Genomic DNA, 23,495 nt, shown 5'->3' with positions numbered 1-23,495 from the left:
TCCCTTTATTTCTTTGAGCAGTATATATAGTAAGGGGTTGAAACGCTCAACCCCTAATAATAAGAATAATTATGGTAATCCTTATTGACCTAAAACTGGAAAGGATTATTCTGATTTAACATACTGATATTGAGAAAACATGCATATGTGTCTTTTTATATAGTGTAAACTTCTTGTATATGTAAACTTCTAGTTTCAACTGTATATATATGATGCACTAGCAAATTTGCAGGTTTTCCCACCTACATAGAATGGAGATGTCTGTAATTGTTATCATAGGTGTACTTCAACTGTGAGAGACTGAATCTAAAGATAAAAACCAGAAAATCACATTGTATGATTTCTAAATGATTAACCCCTTCCTGACATCCGACGTACTATCCCGTCCACGGTACCCGGGCCCGTATGACCGTGGACGGGATAGTACGTCTACCGCGATCAGCGGCGCCCACGTGGTGAGCGCCGCTGATCGCGGCCGGGTGTCAGCTGATTATCACAGCTGACACCCGGCACTATGTGTCAGGGGCGGTCACGGACCGCCCCCGACACGTTAACCCCTTGCACACCGCGATCAAACATGATCGCGGTGTACCGGGAGTTAAAGGGAAGCATCGGCAGGGAGGGGGCTCCCTCCGTGCTTCCCTGAGCCCCCCACGGCAGCGCAATGTGCAGCGCTGCTGCGGGGGGCTCCTATCCTCCAGGCCCCCGAATCCAAGATGGCGACGGGGGGCCTTCGGGGACCTGAGGAAGCTGGCTTCCTCAGTGCCTGCAAAGCGCAGGCAAGAGGAAGTCTGCTTCAATGCCTGTGACAGATTGCTGATCTGTCACAGTGATCTGTGATGTGACAGATCAGCGATCTGTCACAGGACAGTGATGTCCCACCTGGGACTATGTAATAAAGTAAAAAAAAAATTAAAAAAAAATGTAAAAATAAATTAAAAAAAATCGCCAAATAAATTAGTAAAAAAAAAAAAAAATATTCCCCAATAAATTCATTTTTTGAAAATAATAAAAAAAAAACAATAAAAGTACACATATTAGGTATCGCCGCGTCCGTAATGACCCGCCCTATAAAACTGTCCCATTAGTTAACCCTTTTAGCGAACCCCTTAAAAAATAAAAATAAAAAACGAAGCAAAAAATAATGATTTATTATCATACCGCCAAACAAAAAGTGTAATATCGCGCGATCAAAAAGACGCATATAAATATCCATGGTACCGCTGAAAACGTCATCTTGTCCCGCAAAAAACGAGCTGCCACACAGCATCATCAGTGAAAAAATAAAAAAGTTATAGCTCACAGAATAAAGCGATGCAAAAATAATTATTTTTTATATAAAATAGTTTTCATTGCATAAAACCGACAAAAACATAAAAAAACGACCTAAATGAGGTATCGCTGTAACCGTACTGACCCGAAGAATAAAACCACTTTATCAATTTTACCGCACGCGGAACGGTGTAAATGCACCCCCCCAAAAGAAATTCATGAAACGCTGGTTTTTGTTCATTCTGCGTCCCAAAAATAGGAATAAAAAGCGATAAAAAAATGTCACGTGCCCGAAAATGGTACCAATAAAAACGTCAACTCGTCCTGCAAAAAATAAGACCTCACGTGACTCAGTGGGTCAAAATACGGAAAAATTATAGCTCTCAAAATGTGGTGATGCAAAAACTATTTTACAATAAAAAGCGTCTTTTAGCGTGTGACAGCCGCCAAACATAAAAACCGCCATAAATAGTAAATCAAACCCCCCGTTATCACCTTCTTAGTTAGGGAAAAATAATAAAACTAAAAAAAAAGTATCTATCTCCATTTTCCCGTTAGGGTAAGGCTGTGTGCACACGCTGCGGATTAGGTGCGGATTCATCCGCGCGGATTTTGTAAAATCCGCAGGTGAAACCGCAGGTCAAAAGACCTGCGGTTTTACCTGCAGATTGCTCTGCGGTTTTGTCCTGCAGTTTTTCATCTCCTCATTAGAGGAGATGGCAAACCGCAGGAGAATCCGCAGAAAGAATTGACATGTCAATTCTTTCTGCGGATTGAAAACAGCAGATAATCCGCGCGGAAAATTCCGCACCGTCTGCACTGCGGTTTTTGATTCCCATAGGGAATCATGGTACTGGGGTCCGCAGCAGCCAAAACCGCTGCGGAACTGCAGCAAAATCCGCAGCGTGTGCACACAGCCTTAGGGTTAGGGCTAGGGTTAGGGCTAGGGTTAGGGCTAGGGTTAGGGCTAGGGTTAGGGCTAGGGTTAGAGCTAGGGTTAGGGTTAGGGTTAGGGTTAGGGCTAGGGTTAGGGCTAGGGTTAGGGCTAGGGTTAGGGCTCAGATTAGGGTTAGGGGTGTGTTGGGGTTAGGGTTGGAGTTATAATTGGGGGTTTCCACTGTTTGGGCACATCAGGGGCTCTCCAAATGCAACATGGCGTCTGATCTCAATTCCAGCCAATTCTGAGTTGAAAAAGTCAAATGGTGCTCTTTCCCTTCCAAGCTCTGCCATGCGCCCAAACAGTGTTTTACCCCCACATGTAAGGTATCAGCCTACTCAGGACAAATTGCAAAACAATTTTTGGGGTCCAATTTCTCCTGTTACCCTTAAGAAAATAAAAAATTGGGGGCAAAAATATCATTTTTGTGGAAAAAAATGATTTTTTTATTTTCACGTCCGAGTGTTATAAACTTCTGTGAAGCACTTGGGGGTTCAAAGTGCTCACCACACAACTAGATAAGTTCCGTGGGGGGTCTAGTGTCCAAAATGGGGTCACTTGTGGGGAGTTTCAATAGTTTAGGTACATCAGGGGCTCTCCAAACGCACATGACACCCGCAGACCATTCCATCAAAGTCTGCATTCCAAAACGTCACTGCTTCCCTTCCGAGCCCCGACGTGTGTCCATACAGTAGTTTTCTCCCACATATGGGGTGTCAGCGTACTCAGGCCAAATTGGACAACAACTTTTGGGGTCCAATTTCTCCTGTTACCCTTGGGAAAATGAAAAAATTGGGGACTAATTGATCATGTTTCTGGAAAAAATACCATTTTTTTATTTTCATGCCCTGGCATTATAAACTTCTGTGAAGCCCTTGGGGGTTCAAAGTGCTCACCTCACATCTAGATAAGTTCCTTAGTGGGTCTAGTTTTCAAAATGGGGTCATTTGTGGGGGGTTTCCACTGTTTAGGTACATTAGGGGCTCTCCAAAGGCAACATGACACTCGCAGACCATTCCATCAAAGTCTGCATACCAAAACGTCACTACTTCCCTTCCGAACCCCGACGTGTGCCCATACAGTAGTTTTCACCCACATATGGGGAATCAGCATACTCAGGACAAATTGGACAACAACTTTTGGGGTCCAATTTCTCCTGGTACCCTTGGGAAAATAAAAAAATGGTGACTAAAAGATCATGTTTGTGGAAAAAATACAAATTTTTTATTTTCACGCCCGGGCGTTATAAACTTCTGTGAAGCACTGGGGGGTTCAAAGTGCTCACCACACATCTAGATAAGTTCCTTGGGGGGTCTAGTTTACAAAATGGTGTCATTTGTGGGGGGTTTCCACTGTTTAGGTACATTAGGGGCTCTCCAAAGGCAACATGACACCCGCAGACCATTCCATCAAAGTCTGCATTCCAAAACGTCATTACTTCCCTTCCGAGCTCCGACGTGTGCCCATACAGTAGTTTTCTCTCACATATGGGGTATCAGCATACTCAGAACAAATTGGACAACAACTTTTGGGGTCCAATTTCTCCTGGTACCCTTTGGAAAATAAAAAATGGTGACTAAAAGATCATGTTTGTGGAAAAAATACGAATTATTTATTTTCACGCCCGGGCATTATAAACTTCTGTGAAGCACTGGGGGGGTCAAAGTGCTCACCACACATCTAGATAAGTTCCTTAGGGGGTCTAGTTTCCAAAATGGTGTCATTTGTGGGGGGTTTCCACTGTTTTGGTACATCAGGAGTTTTCCAAACGCGACATGGTGTCCGATCTCAATTCCAGCCAAAAACGTCAAATGGCGCTGCTTCCCTTAAGAGCTCTGCCATGTGCCCAAATAGTGGTTTACCCCCACATGTTGGGTATCAGCGTACTCAGAACAAATTGCACAATAACTTTTACAGTCCTGTTACCCTTGGAAAAATAAGAATTGAGGGTGAAAAGATCATTTTTGTGGAAAAAATATGATTTTTTAATTGTATGGCTTTATGTTATAAACTTCTGTGAAGCCCATGGGGGTTCAAAGTTCTCACCACACATCTAGATAAGTTCCTTAGGGGGTCTAGTTTCCAAAATGGTGTCATTTGTGGGGGATTTCCACTGTTTTGGTACATCAGGGGTTTTCCAAACGCGACATAGTGTCCGATCTCAATTCCAGCCAAAAACGTCAAATGGCGCTGCTTCCCTTAAGAGCTCTGCCATGCGCCCAAATAGTGGTTTACCCCCACATGTGGGGTATCAGCGTACTCAGGACAAATTGCACAATAACTTTTAGGGTCCTGTTACCCTTGGAAAAATAAGAATTGAGGGTGAAAAGATCATTTTTGTGGAAAATATATGATTTTTTAATTGTATGGCTGTATGTTATAAACTTCTGTGAAGCCCATGGGGGTTCAAAGTTCTCACCACACATCTAGATAAGTTCCTTAGGGGGTCTAGTTTCCAAAATAGTGTCATTTGTGGGGGGTTTCCACTGTTTTGGTACATCAGGGGTTTTCCAAACGCGACATGGTGTCCGATCTCAATTCCAGCCAAAAACGTCAAATGGCGCTGCTTCCCTTAAGAGCTCTGCCATGCGCCCAAATAGTGGTTTACCCCCACATGTGGGGTATCAGCGTACTCAGGACAAATTGCACAATAACTTTTAGGGTCCTGTTACCCTTGGAAAAATAAGAATTGAGGGTGAAAAGATCATTTTTGTGGAAAATATATGATTTTTTAATTGTATGGCTGTATGTTATAAACTTCTGTGAAGCCCATGGGGGTTCAAAGTTCTCACCACACATCTAGATAAGTTCCTTAGGGGGTCTAGTTTCCAAAATGGTGTCATTTGTGGGGGGTTTCCACTGTTTTGGTACATCAGGAGTTTTCCAAACGCGACATGGTGTCCAATCTCAATTCCAGCCAAAAACGTCAAATGGCATTGCTTCCCTTCCGAGCTCTGCCATGCGCCCAAATAGTGGTTTACCCCCACATGTGGGGTATCAGCGTACTCAGGACAAATTGCACAATAACTTTTAGGGTCCTGTTACCCTTGGGAAAATAAAAATTGGGGTGAAAAGATCATTTTTGTGGAAAAAATATGATTTTTTAATTGTACCGCTGTACGTTATAAACTTCTGTAAAGCCCTTGTGGGTTCAAAGTTCTCACCACATATCTAGATAAGTTCCTTGGGGGGTCTAGTTTCCAAAATGGGGTCACTTGTAGGGGGTTTCCACTGTTTAGGTACATCAGGGACTCTCCAAACGTGACATGGCGTCCGATCTGAATTCCAGCCAATTTTGCATTGAAAAGTCAAACGGCGCTCCTTCCATTCTGAGCTCTGCCATGCGCCGAAACAGTCGTTCCCCCCCACAAATCAGGTATCAGCGTACTCAGGACAAATTGCACAATAACTTTTGCAGTCCAATTTCTCCTGTTACCCTTGGTAAAATAAAAAAAATTGAACCTGAAGTATTTTTTTTGTGAAAAAAAGTTAGATGTTCATTTCTTTTTAAATATTCAAAAAAATTCCTGTGATGCACCTAATGGGTTAATAAACTTCTTGAATGTGGTTTTGAGCACCTTAAGGGGTTCAGTTTTTAGAATGGTGTCACTTTTGGGTATTTTCTATCATATAGACCCCTCAAAGTGGCTTCAAATGTGATGTGGTCCTAAAAATAAAATGGTGTTGTAAAAATGAGAAATCGCTGGTCAACTTTTAACCCTTATAACTTCCTAACAAAAAAAAATTTTGGTTGCAAAATTGTGCTGATGTAAAGTAAACATGTGGGAAATGTTACTTATCAAGTTTTTTGTGTGCCGTATCTTTGTGATTTAAGGGCATAAAAATTCAAAGTTGGAAAATTGCGAAATTTTCAAAATTTTTGCCAAATTTCCAATTTTTTCACAAATAAACGCAAGTTATTTGAATGAAATTTTACCACTAACATGAAGTACAATATGTCACGAGAAAACAATGTCAGAATCACCGGGATCAATGGAAGCGTTCCAGAGTTATGACCTCATAAAGGTACAGTGGTCAGAATTGTAAAAATTGGCCCGGTCATGAACGTGCAAACCACCCTTGGGGGTGAAGGGGTTAAATTGCATTTTATTGCATGAAATACGTGTTTGGTCAGATACCAGCCAGCAATAATTCTGCTAGTTTTTCTTTAAGAAGCCCTCCTACTTTACACTAATTATCTGTATTAATTGCACCTGTTTGAAGTAATTACCTGTATAGAAGACACACTCAATCACATTCAAACCTCTCCACCATAAGCAAGACCAAAGAGCTGTCTAAGGACACTAGAAACAAAATTGTAGACCTGCACAAGGCTGAGATGGGCTACAGGACAATAGGCAAGTAGCTTGGTGAGCAGGCAACAACTGTTGGCACAACTATTAGAAAATGGAAGAAACATAAGATCACTGTCAATCTTTCTCGGCCTGGGGCTCCATGCAAGATCTCACCTCCTGGGGTAAGAATGATTCTGAGAAAGGTCATGAATCAGTCCATAACTACATTGAAGAACCTGGTCAATGACCTCAAGAGAGCTGGGATCACAGTTTCAAGCATTACCAATAGTAACAAAGTACGCCGCCGTCGTGGATTAAAATCCTGCAGATCAAGTAAGGTCCCCCTCCTCACCCCAGCACATGTCCAAGACCATCATTGACCATCTGGATGATCCAGAGGAGGTATGAGAGAAGGCCATTTAGTCAGATGAGGCAAAAATAGAATTTTTTGGTATCAACTCCTCTTACCATGTTTGAAGAAAAAAGAATGAGTACAGGGGCAGGATGACTCCACCATCGTGAAGGGAGGATGGATAGGGTCATTGCAAAATTTGGGCCAACAACCTCCTTTCCTCAGTAAGAGTATTGAAAATTGGTCATGAATGGGTCTTCCAGTATGATAATTACACAAAACACAAAGCCAGGGCAAGAAAGGAGTGGCTGTGTAAGAAGCATTTCAAGGTCCTGGAGTGGGCTAACCTGTCTCCAGACCTGAACCCAATAGAAAATCTTTGAAGGGAGCTGAAACTCAATATTGTAAACAAACAACTCCAAAACCTGAAAGATATGGATAAGATCTGTATGGAGGAGTTGGCCAAAATCTCTGCTGCAGCTTGTGCAAATTTGGTCAAGAACTACAAGAAACGTCTGCCTTCTGTAATTACAAACAAAGGTTTATGTACCGAATATTAATTTCTGTTTTTCTATTGTATCAAATACTTATTTCACACAATAAAATGCAAACTAATTATATAAAAATCATGTAATGGGATTTTCTGGATTTTTTTAATTATGTTTCTCACAGTTGAAGTGAACGTAAGATAAAAATTGCAGATCTCTCCATTCTTTCTAGGTGGGAAAACTTACAAAATCAGCAGTGTATCAAATACTTATTTTCCCCACAGTATACACACTACCATTCAAAAGTTTAGGGTCACTCAGAAATGTCCTTATTTTTGAAAGAAAAGCAGTTTTTTCCAATGAAGCTAACATTAAATGATTCAGAAATACACTCTATACATAGTTAATCTGATAAATGACTATTCTAGCTGCAAATGTCTGGTTTGTAATGCAATATCTTCATAGGTGTATAGAGGTCCATTTCCAACAACTGTCACTCCAGTGTTCTTATGGTACTTTGTGTTTGCTAACTGTGTAAGAAGGCTAACGGATGGCTAGAATACCCTTGAAAATCCTTGTGCAAGTATGTTAGCACAGCTGAAAACAGTTTGGCTGATTAGAGAAGCTATAAACCTGACCTTCCTTTGAGCTAGTTGAGAATCTGGAGCATTACATTTGTTTAAGGAAAATAATAATATTAGCAAAAGAACACAGGCAATGGACAGAGGAAGATTGGTAAAAACTGTTATAAATAGACGAATTTAAGTTTGAGGTGTTTAGATCACACAGAAGAACATTTGTGAGACGCAGAACAACTGAAAAGATGCTGGAAGAGTGCCTGATGCCATCTGTCAAGCATGGTGGATGTAATGTGATGGTGTGGGGTTGCTTCTGTGCTGGTAAAATGGAAGATTTGTACAAGGTAAAAGGGATTTTGAATAAGAAGACTAGCACTCCATTTTGCAATGCCATGCCATACCCTGTGGACAGAGCTTAATTGGAGACAATTTCGTCCTATAACAGGACAATGACACAATGCACACCTCCAAATTATGCAAGAACTATTTAGGGAAGGAGCAGGCAGCTGATATTCTATGTGTAATGGAGTGGCCAGTGCAGTCACCAGATCTCAACCCTATTGAGCTGTTGTGGGAGCAGCTTGACCTTATGGTACGCAAAAAGTGCCCATCAAGCCAAACCAACTTGTGGGAGGGGCTTCTGGAAGCATGGAGTGACATTTCTCCAGATTACTTCAGCGAATTAACTGCCAGAAAGCCAAAGGTCTGCAATGCTGTATTTGCTGCAAAGGGAGCATTCATTGACAAAAGCAAAGTTTGAAGGAGAAAATTATTATTTGAAATAAAATTCTTTTTTTCAAACCTTGTCAATGTCTGGACTAGATTTTAAATAAATTTGGAACTCATTTGATTAATAAAAGTAAGAGTTTTCATGGCAAACAAAACATTTTCTGGGTGACCCCAAACTTTTGAATGGTAGTGAAATATATATATATATATATATATATATATTAAAACACACTTACTGCCTCCTACATTTTCAGCTTTTTCTTTGATATCTGCTGCTTTATAACATTGGAAGTCTGTCTAATATTCTTTTTTATGATTGTTTTAACTTAAGTGAGAAGTATTGAAAAAATTTTGGTGGATATATTTTGTTTTTAACATTTATAAAATGTAATTTTACTGAGACTACAAAATTCAGATCATTTCAGAAAAATTTGTTGTCTCAGGGTAAAAAAATTAAAATATCATGTAAATTAAAGCTTAAAAGTTTTTTTTTAAAAAGTTGTTACTGTACTTAATATCTCGGATAGCATACTTACTGGATACAGTAGTGTGTGTCATATATTGTCACTTTACTTTTTCTCTTTGTGACTACTGAAGTTACTGCATGTGATGCTCTTTGCAGCAATTTTATTGTTTGTAACAGCTTGATTACTATGATTATTTTTATTGGTGATTAAAAAAAATCCAATATTTTTTGTTTGGTTTCTTATAACCATTTGGATATTTTCGGCATAAGCATAGTTTGAAAGGATAAGAAAATTGTTTTGAAAGGATGGTTTGTAGGCAGTGGTCTGGCATGAGATCAATTAGTTCCTTTTGATTATATTATGGAGACAAGTGAATTTTCCAGTCTAGTAATATGGTGTCTGACAGTTCATGCCCTATACAATTACTGTTTGTGCCTTGAGATGGACTAATGTCCCATCCCTAGAATAATATCCTTAAGACCGGAGTCACACTACCATATAGAATGGCTGAGTGCTATGCGATAATACATTGCATAGGACTCGGCCCAGTGTTGGAGCAGCTCAAATATGTGATTATTTTCTCATACTGATTAGATATGTCAGTTCACTCTATTAACGTGGACTGCACGGTCAATAGCAAAACCAGCAATGACTAAAAAAAGGATTTTGGCAGCACACAATATATTATAAAAACATGGATCATTTACTTAATCTTCTTATAAAGTAATTTACTTAAAGGAGTTGTCCGGGTTTTTCTCATAATCTCAGTACATATCTGGGCTGCAGAATTATGACAATAAGTAATTTACTTTCTGTCACTAGTTTGCACGGTTTTCTAGATATTCTGAACAGAACATCTAAGGGGGGTGTGTTATGGCATTGAAATGAGAACTAGTCGTAACCTCCTACTCTACTCCAAACATGCCCTCTATAGCAACAACCCCACCCTCCATAGCCACAGGCCCTCCCCGTCCACATGAAGAAGCCCTCATCACACAGTAACAAATCCTCCCCCTCTAGCAGCCTCACTGCAGAGAGCAGCTGCTCCTCCCCCAGACACATGCTGAACAGTGATCTATGGAAAGTAAACCTAGTGAGGAGGGAAAATCATCCTGTATTCTGGGCCACTCCATGATTACAATACATAACTCATTATCAGTTATTCCTTCCCTCACTGTCCCAGGCTGCTGGCAGCAGTGAGAACAGACTGTGTGATGGCCAGTGATTGGGGTCTGCAGCTTCTAATCTGCACAAGGGATGGCAGTCACTAATGTAATCTGTTGTGTGACAAAGCCTCTGCTGTGTGAATGAGACAGCTCTGTGTCACTGATGTCTTCACACAGCAGCAGGTTTGATGCAGTGTATGTGTGAGCACTGTGATTCTAATGACACAAATACTGATGGGAGCAGCCGGTCCCAGAGTAGCAGACGATTTTCCCTCCTCACTAGTTTCACTTTCCATAGATCACTGTTCAGTGTGTGTCTTGGGGAAGAGCAGCTGCTCTCTGCATTGAGGCTGCTAGAGGGGGAGGATTTGTTACTGTGTGATGAGGGCTTCTTCATATGGATGGGGAGGGCCTGTAGCTATGGAGGGTGGGGTTGTTGCTATAGAGGGCATGTTTGGAGTAGAGTAGGAGGTTACGACTAGTTCTCATTTCAATGCCATAACACACCCCCCCTTGGACGTTCTGTTCAGAATATCTAGAAAACCGTGCAAACTAGTGACAGAAAGTAAATTACTTATTGTCATAATTATGCAGCCCAGATATGTACTGAGATTATGTGAAAAACCCGGACAACCCCTTTAATCTTCTTAAAAAGTAACAAACTATATCAAACAAGAACAAAGAAATACCACCTGATTATGTATTTTAAGCCTATGTGGTCCTTAGTCGTATCCCTATCACTACATGATTGAAGCACGTAATCACATGTTTCTTCTTTGTCCTTCTTGTCTGATGTAAAGTGCTACTTTTGTAAAAAATATTCTCAAAGAAGCCATGTCTTTATCTTGGGTATTGTCAAAATCTTTTTATTTTGCTTATTACAGAGAGAGTTTGATTTGGCTGATGACACCATCCGGCTTTTATCCTGTTCCGGTTAAAAGTTTTTCAAATTGACTACAAAAACAAATACAAGTAGAAAATCAAGCAAAATGAATAACAATTTATGCATAATTCTGCAAATGACCATAGGAAATTAATGCTGTGTGTACTGGAAAGTGTCTCATTTTCTGACTAAATGTAAAAAAAATTGGGTAACATCTATTATATTCTTGTCCTGTATAAAATTATGTATCCATCATGCAACAGTTACAATTTTCCAACTTAATAAATACATAAAAAACCTTTCTGATCTTTAACACATTTATAGTGCAACTCATTCTTCATAATAGAAATAACATTTTTATGTCTTTATGTTTCTCCTTCTACCTGCCTCTGTTTTCTGTCATCTCCTTTAATACCAGTATTTTCCCATTGTAACATAAGGCAACTATCAATACCTTCTGCTTTACATTCGGTGTATTCAGCTGTCTGTCATCTTTGCATTATTATTATTACAGAAATTGTAGTTGCTTAACAATAAGCAACACATAGAACTATATAATCTTGCATATCACTGCAGTCATCCTAAACATGAAAAATAACATATTTTCTAATAAATGAATTTTGATTACATTGCTATTTTTATTGCTGTGATTTTACTATTACTATAGCACTGTGTAGTGTCTGCTGTATGAATGACATATGCTTGGGTGAGAAGTATCTCATATTGGAGGATGTTCAATAATTTTATAGTTTGCGTAAAAATTGAATGACAGCCAATTGGCAGCAAATGAAAAATAAGTAGTATATTTTACTCATCATCTTTAACTTGCAGGGTGGCACCACTGTACAATGCAACTGCCTCGCTTGTACTGCAACTTTCTTGCAAGCTCCCAACGACTATGGAAAAGTCATTTATAGAACTGATGCAGCTCCAACACTAGGCACTGACACCTTTTCACCGACCCTCGTTTTTTCTGTTAGGGTAAGTTTATTGCATTATTCCTTTTTATAGTATATGAATCTTGTATTTTCTAAAGAGTCCATGAAAGTTTTTTCGTCTGGCCATTGAACTCTAAATGGTATACTTTAGAGGAGTTTCTGAATTTAGATTTTTAGTTAATGTATTACCCAGAATCAGTGCTTTGTATTCCATGGGGACCTATATATATATGCATAAATGCAAATATTTGTGTACTTGCTATGTAATGCAGGACATTACACAGTAATTGGTGGGATTTATCGAATCTAGTGCAAGAGAAAAACTAGAAAAGTTGCCAATAGTAACTCGACTCTAGCTCATATTTATGACAAATCCTTTGGAAAATAAGATCAGCAATCTAATTGGATGCTATCAACAAGTCCAATTTTTACAGCTACCTATACTTACTCTTGTGCTAATAAAATATGTCAGTCCATTTGCTGATCTATTACACGTAGCTTTAAATTGAAACATTTTACATAGAGTTCTAATGCCCACATTCCATATTATGAGGATAAAAATGCAAATCTCACTGTATAGTGAACATATTACCTTTCTACATCTTTAGAACTATTCTGAAAGCTGATTCATGGGAATATCTTCTTTTTTAAGAGCCATTTTACAGCTTACATTATCATTGCATAAAATTTACAAAATCTCCTTCCCTGCACGATGTCTTCTGATATAAGGAAATAATTTTACATTATCACATTAGTTTTTTATCACATAAAGTAAAGCTGCAAAAAATGTTCTAAGGATAAAATGTAAGCCATTATAGATAACACATTTCATAAAGCATTTTAACTTAGTTTAGGCAATGCATAATTGCCTCTTAATATGGTGCAATATTTAATAGTTATGTGGCAGCCAGTCAGAATTGCATCAGAGAGGGGTTTACTTTGGAGTAAGCAAATAGTAAAATACAGACATATACTGAAATTGCACTAGGGTATAACCCTACTAACTATTAAATGTAAAGTAACATTTTCTGTGCAGTATACAGAATATTCCTATCAAACCATGTTTCCATACATGATGTGTCATTGTGTGTTCAATGTTCAACACTATAATTGTATGTATAGGATACAAGCTGAATTAGAGAAATGCATAGTATAAGGAAACATTAAAGATGTTCTCCAAGAAGCTACTCAGAAAACAAAACATTTCATGCAAGCTAATTGTGTAATATAACATGGGATTTATCAAAGAAAAAGTGAAGTTTTCAAAGTATATAATAATGATGCAGAGATGTGTTCTTCTCCTCTTGACCAAAGATAAGTGGTGGAAGTTGTCTCTCTTTGAATCAAAAATCTTTTGTGATACTCATAATGCTGTGACAGAAAAAGCAGGTCATCACAGACCAGGCATCTTGAGATATCTTGGCTTCTAAAAGTTGAAATCACTAAAAAAGATTTTATAAGCACATTAGCTCAGTTGTCAGGAATGTTGCTTTTCAGTACTGGGGTCATGGGTTCGATCCCACCAAGAACAGCATCTGCAAGACATTTGGAAGATGTTCCCGAATTTTATATCGCACTCCAAATGCAAACTAATGTAGATTGTGAGCCCCAATGGGGAAATTGATGATGATGTCTGTAAAGCAGTATGAATTAATGGAATTATAACAAGGATTAACATAAATAAGCAACTGGTTATTAGTATCTATATCATTATCCATATTTGGCTAAAGAGATGTGAATTTCTGGTCATCCTATTGTGCTTGTTGAACATCTCTCATTGGACATTATCGACAAGTCCTCATCTGCATCTATAACAGTATTTTAACTCATTGTTTATTTGGAAGTCTTAAAAAAGGTTTTTAAACATAAGTTTCACATCTGTTAAAACACAGGAACATGTAATCATGTCCAAAAGTGTTGGCATCCTTCAAATTGTTTCAGAAAATGAAATATTTCTCCTAGAAAAGTATTGTATTCAGACGCTTTGTTATACATATGTTTATTTCCTTTGTGAGTATTGAAAAAAAAAACAAAAAGACAGAGAAAAAAAGGCAAATTAGACATAATTTCATACAAAAGCCCAAAAATGATCTCGAAAAAATTCTTGGCACCTTTCAAAAATAATGGGTAACAACATTGTTTCAAGCATGTTATGCTCATTCAAACTCACCCATGGTAAGTAACACGTGAGGACAATATGAAAATCACACCAGAAATCAGATAAAAAAGGAATAAATTGATGCAATCTTTGCATTGCAGCTAATCTTTCTGGGTGTAGAAGGCAGAGAAAATTTGATGAAAGGTTGCAACGCAGAATAGCCAAGATGATGGATAACCAGGCCCAATCAAGTTCCAAAGAAATTCAAGCTGTCTTGTAGGCTGAAGGTGCATCATTGTCAGCGCAAAGTATCAGTCAACATTTGAATGAAATGAATCACAATGGCAAGAGACCAAGGAGAACCCCCTGCTGACATAGATATAAAAAAGCTAGACTGCAGTTTGCCAAAGAAAATCCTTCTGTAAAAGCATCTTGTGGACAGATGAGACCAAGATAGAACTTTTTGGTAAAGCACATTGTTCTACTATTTACTGAAAATGGAATGAGACCTTTAAAGGAAAGAATACAATACCTATAATGAAATATGGTTGTGGTTCAAAAATGTTTTGGGGTTCTTTTGCTACCTCTTGCACTGGGTGCCTTGACTGTGTGTAAGGAATCATGAAATCTGAAGATTACCAAAGGATTTGGGGTCATAATGTAGTTCCCAGTGTCTGAAATGTTGGTGTGCATCCTACATCATGTGTCCTCCAGCAGGGCAATGACCCCAAACATACTTCAAGAAGTTCTGAAGTCACCAGCAATGAGACTGGATCTATACCCATTGAACAACTGTACAGAGATCTTATAGTTGCTGTTGGCAGAAAGCACCTTCAAATATGAGAGACCTGGAACAGTTTTCAAAAGATAAGTGTTCCAAAATTCCAGTTCAGAGGTGTAAGAAGCTTGTTGATGGTTATAAGAAGCGATTGATTGCAGTTATTTATTCCAAAGGATGTGCAAACCAAACATTAAGTTGAGGGTGCCAACAATTTGGCACTGCTCATTTTTTGAGCTTTGTGTGAAATTATGACCAATTTGTTTATTTTTTTCTCTGTTTTTTTTGTGTTGTTCCAGCACATACAAAGGAAATAAATATGTGGATCACAAACCATGTGCAATTGCAATAATTTTCTGGGAGAAATGCTTAATTTTCTTGAACTATTTCAAGAATGCCACTTTCAGCCATGACTTAAGATTAATTTGCATATGAGACTTAGCTAGGAAACCACATTTCTTTTCTGTTCCCATAGCCATTTGTTGAGGTTAACTTTTAGGACACTATTATAGACCTCACAACATGGGAAAATTACCCTGCAGAAATAGGAAAGTATCTTTCACTATACAATATATTGCAATAAAGTTGAAAGAGTACAATTGATTAGAATACAATACAGCTTGTAGCTATAAACCGTCTAACTTTTCAGTTGTCACTATTCATGTATTGAGGAAGGGTTGACGTCTGCCAAGCCCAGATTACTCCATAAGGCTGCCTGATGATATATAATAATTGATTACTCCAGAGTATTGTTTGTGAAGATGTTAACCCTATAGGCATCCGCTTTTCCATGCTAATGCAATCCATAGTTTTCCAATACAGCATTATTGTACTTACAGTATGTATATTGTCACTGCCTCGAGAAAATGGTGTTATTCTGCCAAATAGCATAGTTTATTCATTTCCATCTCATCATGGACATAGAATACATGAACACAGCTACGTACAGTATGCATCATGTACGTAATAGCCTCCCCACCTACTTACAGCTGACAATAGCACTTATAAAAAATATTATATTAGAAACTTTGGCTATGTTTTACTATGACTATTTTTTTCCTGAAGCACTTTAATTCCATATTAATGAGGTTTTCTCCAAATAAAATGTATCCCATCTCTACAGGATGGATAAAAAGTATATGTCTTATCACTTGGAGCTTAATCACTGAAACACCTAGCAATTATGGGAATGAGGGAAAGAGAACCCTTATTCTGGTCATCAGTGGGCGTCCCACTGATAGGATCTTGTTAAATGTTTCATAAAGAAATAACTTTGATTCTAGTAAAGCAACTTTGAATCTTCAATGTGGCACTTGTCGAGTGTACCATGGTGTATAGTGGAAAACAGCAGCAAGTAGAATGATTTATTTATTATATTTGGACATTGTTCACTACGAATCGTTGTAAACCAGGAAATTTTACTGTATTGTCAAAAACGAAAAATATAATATTTCTTAGATGTATTGTTATACAAATAGTGGTGTATGCCCAAGATGACCATATGAAGATAGGGTTGTGCATTTTATTTTAATCCCTGGTTACCGTAGAAGTCAAGCTCTAATGCCGCCCTGACCAGTGCAGCTACAAACCTTATCTGACGCAGGCTGCCTTTTCCTGTCATGCATATTTTACTCTCCCTACAGCGGCAAGCTTTCAGTCATTCCTCTTAACGCGAGAACCATTCCCAATACAGCTTATTATTTGTCAGTTTTTCTTCAGGCTTTTCTCTTGGTTTCCTAGGTTTTTTTTTTTCTCACCCTATTGTTACTTTTAAAGTGTAAGTTTAACAGTTTCATACAAAATAAAATCCTTTCTTCAGCGTACATTGAGAGGATGCATTATATTTAATTGATGTAGTATGCAAATCTCACAATGGTTGCTTTTACAGAGCCATAATGGGAAACGGCTATAGATCATTGTACTGCATAAAGAGGTATTATACCTAAGAATAATATATGTACTCTATGAGCAGAGAATTTGAAGATATGATACGTGCAAGACAAAAGGCAGAAAAAATAACATTCAAAATAATTTATCTAACTGCTGCTTTATAAAAATCACCAGAGCCCTGGCTTCACTGGGGTTTGTTCCAGGCTTCACAGGTACAAGTTGATGGTTGGAGAGAATAATAACACTAGAAGTGCTACTTCACAGTCACAGAAGTGTTGTCTGCAACAACTTTTTTTATATAGTTGTTACACTGTCAGTTCGGACAACTTAAAGGGTAAATTTTAACTTTTTTTATTAATCTATAATTCCCATAAAATAAGAAACTTTGTACTATATATTACTGGAGAAATCTGCTCCTTTCTCCTCCTGGACGGAACATTCTTTCTCAAAATTCTCAAATCACAGATACCTATCGGTGAATCTATCTTCAATGGACACAGATTTTCCAATTACTGAGTTAGGAGATGACAGCTGGTACTCATAAAGTTCTATGGAGAACAGTAACTGTCGTATCAGGAGAACTTGCAGCAAAATTTCTGTGTCTGCTTCTACTTCCTCTTCCTAACTTCATCACAGAGTCTTCAAAATACTAACTGCCATTTACTATCTTCACTGAACACAGCTTTTACAGATTTATCCTATGAGGAGTTGAGAGAGTGAAATATATGATATATTAGCAAGTTGCTTATTTTCATGTTTAATATTAAAGAAATTTTCCACTACTTTCACATTGATCATAGTTTATCAATGTCTGATCGGCCAGGGTCTGACACCCGGCACTTCCTTTGATCAGCTGTCATCCGTGTAGGCAGCAGCAGCTGCTTTTTGGAAGTACTCAGTTGTTGAGCTGCTTCGTGTACTTGTAGTGGTCAATAAGGGGCAGATGTGTAGTAACTTGTGGCGGCCACTGCAAGTAGACAGAGCAGCTCAGTAAGCGAATACACCGATAACAGGTGATCAGTGGGAGTGCCAGGTGTCAGACCCCAGCCGATCAAACATTGAAAACTTTTCCTAAGGGTAGATCATCAATGTAAAAGTAGTGGACAACCTCTTTAATTTATGAAATAAAAATTAAAATGACAGTTAATTTGTAAAGGACTCACTGTTTAGAAAGAGGGCGTAAATTAAAATAAAATTTTGAGTGAAGAACATGGCAAAATTAGGTTCCATATCACATGTTATATCCCATTTTGTCAGAACCAACATATTGAGTCACAGTTGTTAGCAAACAGGTGGGACACAATGTGGCTGTGACACAACTGTCCAAAGACATACTGATAGGGAATTTAGATTGTGAGCCCCATCAGGGACAGTGATGAAAATATGTGCAAACTGTAAAGCACTGCGGAATATGTTAGCGCTATATAAAAATAAAGATTATTATTTATTATTATTAACTGTACACTGAAGGCTTTTCCCATGCTCATAGTATCATAGGTAGAGAAAGAGCAACAAGCAGAATGGCCAGTGTCATGAATGTATTGCTAATTGATTCTCCAGTGCAGGCAAAACAAAAATCTTTAAAAGTTCAATGAAAACACAAAATCTTAACATTCAAGTGTTTTATTTTGGATGATTTATTACAATCAGTATTTAGTTATTAATTAATTAGTATTAATTACTATTTAAATTTTACTACGGTAATCTAGTTCTGCTATTCGACAGTTTTTGATTATCTCCTCCATTGGGTTCACTTTTAAGAAATGTAATGTTTTTTTTTGCTGTACAAGTGTAAAAAATTTTCTTTTGGCACTGTATGATAAATATTCATCTACTTTTTAATGTGTATCTAATCAGTATTGATTACAATGGACTGAACACATGAACAAAATGTCTCAAAGATATTTAAAATGAAAACTGTCCAAATTACCCCTAGTAAGTAATCAGAGCTCAACTTTTCACTTCTCTGGTGGATTTACTGCTGCGGACACATGAAAGCTGCACTGTGATTGGAAGTTATTGGACACAAGGTCAGTTTTATTTTAGCCAGTCTTGATTAATTATCACCATTAAACAGAACAGTATTAAGGCAATAAGGATAACATGGTTGCCAACTTGCTCATGTAAAGTGTAGGCTTTCAATAACTGTACTGTATGTGGATTGCTTAAAGGGGTTCTCTGGGAATAGAAAATCAATAAAAAATAAAGTAAATGTAACTATAAATAAATTCCTAAATATTTTAAATTAGCAAATCAACAATATATTAGGGAGTTAATGAAAATAAACTTAAAATTGCTACTGCGTCGTTACACTGCAGAAAATTGTCCTAAAATGATAACAAGACATGAGAGCATGTGCAGTACGAAGCGCCGCTGCTGAGACCTGGAGATACCTATAGTTGTGCTCAAAAGTTTACATACCCCAGCAGAGTTTCTGCTTTCTTGGACTTTTTTCAGAGAATATGAATGATAACCTCAAAACTTTTTCTCCATTCATGGTTAGTGGTTGGGTGAAGAAATTTATCGTCAAACTACTGTGTTTTCTCTTTATAAATCATAATGACAACCCAAAACATCTAACTGACCTTGATCAAAAGTTTACACATCCTCGTGATTTTGGCCTGATAACATGCACAGAAGTTGAAACAAATGGGTTTGATTAACTATAAAGATAACATCATCACCTGTGACCTGTTTGCTTGTAATCATTGTGTTTGCATAAAAGCTGAATGAGTTTCTGGGACTCATACAGACTCTTGCATCTTTCATCCAGCCACTGATGTTTCTGGATTGTGAGTCATGGGGAAAGCAAAAGAATTGCCAATGGATCTATGGGAACAAGGTAGTTGAACTATATAAAACATGAAAGGGATTCAAAAAGATGTCCAAAAAATTGATAATGCCAGTCAGCAGCACTCAAACTGTGATTAACAAATGGAAAATCAGGGGTTCTGTAAAAACAAAACCATGGTCAGGTAGATCAACAAAAATGTTGTCCACAACTGTCAGGAAAATTGTTCAGGATGCAATAAAAATCCACAAATAACATCAACTGAAATACTGGACTCTCTGAAAACTAGCAGTGTGGCTGCTTCAAGCTTCAGAATAAAGAGGGACTTGAAGAAAAATGGGCTGCATGGTCGAGTCACCAGAAGAAAGCCATTACTGCACAAATGCCACAAAGTATTTCACCTACAAAATGTAAAACAGCACAGAGACAAGCCTCAAAACTTCTGGAGCAAGGTAATTTGGATTGATGAGACTAAAATTGGACTTTTTGGTCACAACCATGAACTCAACATTTCCACAAAGGTCAACAAAGCCTATGATGAAAGGAACACCATTACTACTATAAAGCATGGAGGTGGATCCCTGATGTTTTGGGGATTTGTGAGCTACAAAGGCACAGGAAACTTGGTCAAAGTTGAAGGAAAGATGAATACAGCACTTTATCGCAAATACTGGAGGCAAATTTGCAATTATCAGTTTGGAAGATGCTCATGGGACATACTTTGATGTTCCAATGTGAAAACAATCCAAAACACAAGGCCAAGTCAACCTGTCATGAGCTACAGCAGAGCAAAGCAAAGGTTCTGGAGTGGCCATCTCAGTCTCCTGACATCAATGTCTTTGAGCCACCCTTCGGATATCTCAATTGTGTAGTTCATGCTAGACAGCAAAGGAATTTACAGGATCTGGAAGCTTTTTGCCAAGAAGAGTGGGCAGCTTTACCATCTGAGAAAATAAAGGACCTCATCCACAACTACCACATGAGACTTCAAGCTGTCATTGATGTTAGAGGGGGCAATACACGGTATTAAGAAATGGGGTATGTGATCTTTTGATTAGGGTCATTTGGATGTATTGGGTTGTCATTATGATTTAAAAAGAGAAAACACAGTAGTTTGACAATAAACGGCTTCACTGTTATGAATGGGTCACCGAGGAGGATGGCAGGAACAGGCTAGGCCACCAGAAGACAAGAGATGTTGGTAACTAAGCAGATTGCAGACCCCTGATCCTATCCACACAACTAGCAGTAGCCATGAAGCATTCCTACGATGCCCTAGATGCCTTGTCACAGCCAAAGGACTAACTAAGCCTAAAGACAGAAAGATGAAATCTAAACTGCCCCGGAGCAGATCCTACAAGGAATAGACAGCCCCCAAACATATATTGTCGGTGAGACAAGATGAGACACAAACACAGGCAGAGAACAGAATGAGCAAATGGTGAGGCCCAAGCTGTCTAGACAGGATAGGATAAAAAAGATACTGTCTGGAATCATGCACAAAACCATGAAAAAGTCCAACACTACTGATATACAAAAAACCTGAGATCACACAATCTCACCCCCGCTAGATCAGGACTCTGGTATAAACTGGCAGCAAGAAAAAAGATACTAACATAACAGGGGACTGAACAAGCTGCAACATATAAAGCAGGGCCCAGTGCTGCCCCCATCAGGGAGCACGCTGAACCCTAGCAGCAAAACAGAAAGCAGAAAAAAAAAAACAGATTAAATGCAAAGGATTAGCAAAAGAATACTTAGCTGAACCATGCAGATCAGGCAGAGGACAAAAGAGCTCCAAATGCACACTGAAGAAATCACCAGCAACCTCCAAGAGCAGCCAACTCAATTATATGCTCCCAGCCAGTAATCCCAGGTTTCCAATTATCGTCGTCAGGTGTGGAACTTCCATCCACCTGGCTAGCTCCACTACTCTCAGCAACCACCAGAGGGAGCAGAGGGAGCTTTGGCTCAGAACTGCGAGCAAGAGAATTCACAACACTTCACCCAACCACTAACCATGAGTGGAGAAAAAGTTTTGGTGTTATCATTCATATTCTCTGAAAAAAGCCAAGAGAGCAAATATTCTGCCGGGGTTTAAAAACTTTTGAGCACAAGTGTATGCCATGTATGTGTAGTAGCTTTCCTCACACTAGCTGCACATAGCGCTATACATGCACTAAAACTTCTCCTCTCAGCCTGGACCTTGGCATTTATGGCAACTTAGGCTTACAGGAAAGTACCTCTGCTCTCACTTCCAATCACTGGCAACTAAGGATCTGATCCCTAACTGATGTCATGTAGTAGTTGTGTATGTCTTGAACTGTGAACTGCTTCTTGAACTGCGTAGAACACTATGTCCCATGCAGCTTCACTGATTTTGCTGAAGTCCTGGCAACAAACACAGCAAAGACACTGGCTGGCCTCCTTGATCTCCAGTGCAACTCAAATCACAGGGGCCCATGGTTGCTTCTCCTTGGCTCGGTAGTTCTTGTGTGGGGCTGCTACCCACCACACTTCACAATAGCCCATACACTAATTACAGCTATGTATGTAAAAATGACTGAATATTTGGCTTGTAACATAAACAGAGCATAAGTTATAAACACTGAACGCATGAGAAATTTGTTCATTTACTTCTATTGAATTTGTAAAAAATGCAATAAGGCAGCCATGGGAGCCATAGCACCCTCTTGAACACTTGAGCAAAAGTCTGGGAAGGAGGCCAACTTAGAGTCCATGGCTCCTGAATGTAACTGGGGCCATCCTCCTAAGGGGATAATCCATAGATACAGAGGTGTATAGGTGCAGTTCATGCTCACTCCTTGCTAGAGATGAGCAAATTTGTTCGGATTCGGTTCCGAATATGATCGGAATCAAATTTTGTTTTTGCAATATTCGTCGAACGCAGCCGAATGTCATTAGAGTAAATGGGAGTATAAATTTCCGAATATGTTCGTAACCAATCATAAGACAAACATTCAGCACAAATAGTGTTCAAATATGGTCCGAATATGTCAAAATCTGATTCAGGGACAAAATCCGAACAAAGTCGCTCATCTCTATGCCTTAGTACCAGATATAGAGGGAGCAGGAAGGTACTTACTAGTGTCAGGAACACCGCACTGAGCTTGCTCACTGAGCCAGTGCGCATGTCCTGAGTAAAGCGAACTGTGTTCAAAGATACCTGTGGAGCGGGCAGCAGCCGAATAAGTGCGTACTTCAGAACAGCAGGACCTGAAGCATGTGACTGCTGGGGGCGTGGCCTAAACTCCAGAGAGCTAGGAGCTGCAAGAGAACTCCTAGCAGGGTAACTGCAAGACAAAGTTACCAAGGGGCATAGACAGGGAAGATAGTCAGGACGTAGCCAATGAGTCATACACAGAGATAGCTGCAAGATACAAGAGGGGTGAGCAGAGAGTAGTCAGATAACAGGCAGCGAGTCATACACAGAGAGGGTAGCGCAGTACAGAATCAACAGGCAAACTCACAATGGGGAACAGAACTGGGTCAGAACCATATAAACAAGCTATAACAACGAACAGGCACAGGCACACGGAGGTCACCACACTCGGCCAAAGGCAAAAGTATAACTGACAGGGATTGGAGCATCCCAGGGGTTTAAGAAGTTCTCCCAGAACCAAAAAATGGCCACAATCATTAACCCGAGGTGTGCAGGTCAAAGCCTGCACTGAGCTCCAGACATTAACCCCTGACGTGCAGCTCAAAAACCTGCACTGGGATCATGACAACTAGGCTGCGAACAGTAACATGGTTTTGTCTCCAACATAATCAATGACTCGTAACTGCCTGTTCTGATAACATATAATCAT

General features: G+C 38.9%; 1 protein-coding gene across 1 annotated transcript in view; it reads left to right on the top strand.

The window, feature by feature from the left end:
• The first annotated feature begins 12,001 nt into the window (after positions 1 to 12,001).
• The window catches only part of LOC141094511 (protocadherin-9-like), a 1,849,542-nt gene continuing 1,838,048 nt past the window's right edge, over positions 12,002 to 23,495 (top strand). Inside the window, exon 1 of the mRNA XM_073580360.1 lies at positions 12,002 to 12,148. The gene's annotated coding sequence lies outside the window, so the exon portion shown is untranslated. The remainder of the gene's footprint in view (positions 12,149 to 23,495) is intronic.

The sequence above is a fragment of the Dendrobates tinctorius genome, unplaced genomic scaffold (assembly GCF_039654945.1).
Source record: "Dendrobates tinctorius isolate UK_male_01 unplaced genomic scaffold, ASM3965494v1 ptg000064l, whole genome shotgun sequence".
Lineage (NCBI taxonomy): Eukaryota > Metazoa > Chordata > Amphibia > Anura > Dendrobatidae > Dendrobates > Dendrobates tinctorius.
The sequence above is the reverse complement of the archived record's forward strand: the minus strand, read 5'-3'. Positions and strand labels throughout refer to the sequence as shown.